The sequence below is a fragment of the Rhagoletis pomonella genome, unplaced genomic scaffold, assembly GCF_013731165.1.
Source record: "Rhagoletis pomonella isolate Grant_MI unplaced genomic scaffold, Rhpom_1.0 Rhpom_scaffold_00007, whole genome shotgun sequence".
Taxonomy (NCBI): Eukaryota; Metazoa; Arthropoda; class Insecta; order Diptera; family Tephritidae; genus Rhagoletis; species Rhagoletis pomonella.
In genome coordinates this window covers 43226847-43229172 of record NW_023458561.1, presented here as the reverse complement: position 1 = coordinate 43229172, position 2326 = coordinate 43226847, and the positions used below count along the sequence as shown (strand labels likewise).

General features: G+C 32.1%; 1 protein-coding gene across 1 annotated transcript in view; it reads right to left on the bottom strand.

Annotated features, from left to right (window-relative positions):
* LOC118743852 overlaps positions 1 to 2326 on the bottom strand; it is a 23229-nt gene that overhangs the window by 16287 nt on the left and 4616 nt on the right. The window lies entirely within an intron of this gene.

Below are 2326 nucleotides of genomic sequence, written 5' to 3'. Positions count from 1 at the left end.
CTACGTTATATTTAATTAATCCGTGGTGTTTTTGATTATTTCTTTTCAAATAAACCCTTGGTGCAACTGCGACCAACGTTGCCCCGAGTGTTTTCATCCACTGTCATGTTTAATCCAAGTTATGAGCCAGCCACTTGAGTGAAAATAAAAACAATAAAGATTCGAAATTTACGTATATCTTAACTTGTTTATACAGAAATTGAAAATAATTAAAAAACAAAAAATATGCAACATTTTTCTGCAGCTACTGCTACTAAATGCATCTTAGAATATACATATGTACGTATGTAAGTATGTTTGTATGCCATATGAAAGAATTTTTTGCTAAATGTCTTTGCAAATATGGTGCGTTTAATAAGACTCGAAGAAAAACCTAAAATAAGAGTCCGAATGTAGACAGTTATGAGGCCGATAAAAGCCTCAAAAATAGTCTGAAATGATACATATATGAGCCATATATGGGGCCAAGAGGAGTCCAATACGACTCATATTGAGGCTGATTTGATGTATGAATTTAAGCTCACATACAAAAGTTGACCTTCGGAGAAAGGAAAACACCCATCCAGCATTTTCTGAAATTATTGATCATATTCGAGTCTTATTTGAGTCCTCTTCGCGATTAAAATAATCATAAATGCGCTCATATTCCGATTGTAAAAGACTCTTTTGTCGGTAGAAAATAGTTGCGTTCCAGACGCTTCACGATTTGCAGATCTTACAGGATTTGCATGAACAGCTGTTTTCTCCATTAATAAACCTTATGGTAGGTGGTCACCTGGAATGGCTTCATGTAAATACTTGCAAATCTCTCTTCTGATTTTTTTACTCTTTTTCGAGACATATTTATATTCATTTCTGAGTCTTATTCAAATGACATTTCAAGAGGTCAGAGTCAAAATATCTGTTTATAGTCAAAAAAGTGGGCAATTGGGGTATTCACAATGGTGTCGTACAGTGATATCTGGTAGCTAATTCGTACCCATTAATCCAAAAATAAGGGATCGATTTTGGAGTTTTATTCTCTTTGGTTGGCTAAAATGATGTTTCAGCTAACGAAATAGTATGTCCAAGACAGGACCTTTTGCATCTGTTCCTATGATTAGAATGAAAGTGTTTGTTGACGCAGTGCTCTGAAAAGTAAAAACGCAATGCTAAAATTTAAAAGAGCGCCAAAAGCCAAAGGGATAATCGATTTTAACTTTATAAATTGGGTTTTTCTTCTATAGGTTAGTTCTATATAAGGTTTAGTTTTAAAATTTTTTAATATGTTTAACTGGTTAATATTTAATGAAATATTCTATGTTTATTTCAAGATAATTTTATTTAAAACTATAATACTATATCTGACCATGGCCGACCTTTTGTTTGAAGCGCGATTTTGTACCATATAATATTAAAAGTTTTTCTGAAGATGATTTTTTTAAATTAATTCTTTTCAACCAACTTCGTGTAAGATACACGTAAACATGATTATATGATGACTTGAGTTTAATTTAATAAAATTTAATACATATTTTCCAACCTTACTTTCATATTCGATTTTGCGACCCCAATAACTCTTAAATATATAAACATAAGCCATTCTTATTATTATTTTTAACAAAATTAGTGTGTTTGAGATTTTAGAGGCAATTTTTTAAATTATGGGCACAAAATGGGTATCAAATATCACTGTGTGTGGTAAGTGTCGTATTGTTGTATGTCGTAAACTACTATAAAAGTTATATTTTGCATTTTCACAGTGTTAAAAAATACTTGCTGCTTGTTTCAAGTCTTCTAAAAATTTATTTAAGCTTTTAAAGTTTTCGACAGGTAATAACTAGCGCATTATTTTTTTTAAGAGAACGTCTGGTTTTCCTTTGTGACAAAAAAAGTTCACACAGTTTTTCTGTTCAGAACTGCATGACTTTGAAACCAGTTAAAAGTTGGCTGTAATAAGTGAGCCAAAAGTTGGCAACTTTAGTTGTCTACTACAAATTTCGCGACAGGGTTAATGTTATTGTTGTCTTCGTATTTGACGATTTCCGCATCAACCCAAGAGTGTCAATGCAACAAGCTTAAGCGCGCCAAAAGCAATTAAAACCTAGCCAAAACTCAAATAAAAGTTGACATTTGTGATTCCAAAGCGCAACAGCTCTGACATCAAAGGCACTAATTACATTGCTGCATACATACATACATACAAATAATGAACATAAAAATCTTCCAGTTAGATCACAAAGACCATGAAAGGAATTGTTTAGGTTCAACCGTAGGTAGTCGAGTTAATTAATACTTACATACATATATTATGCAGTAATATACCACTTCAACGCATATTAGCCTG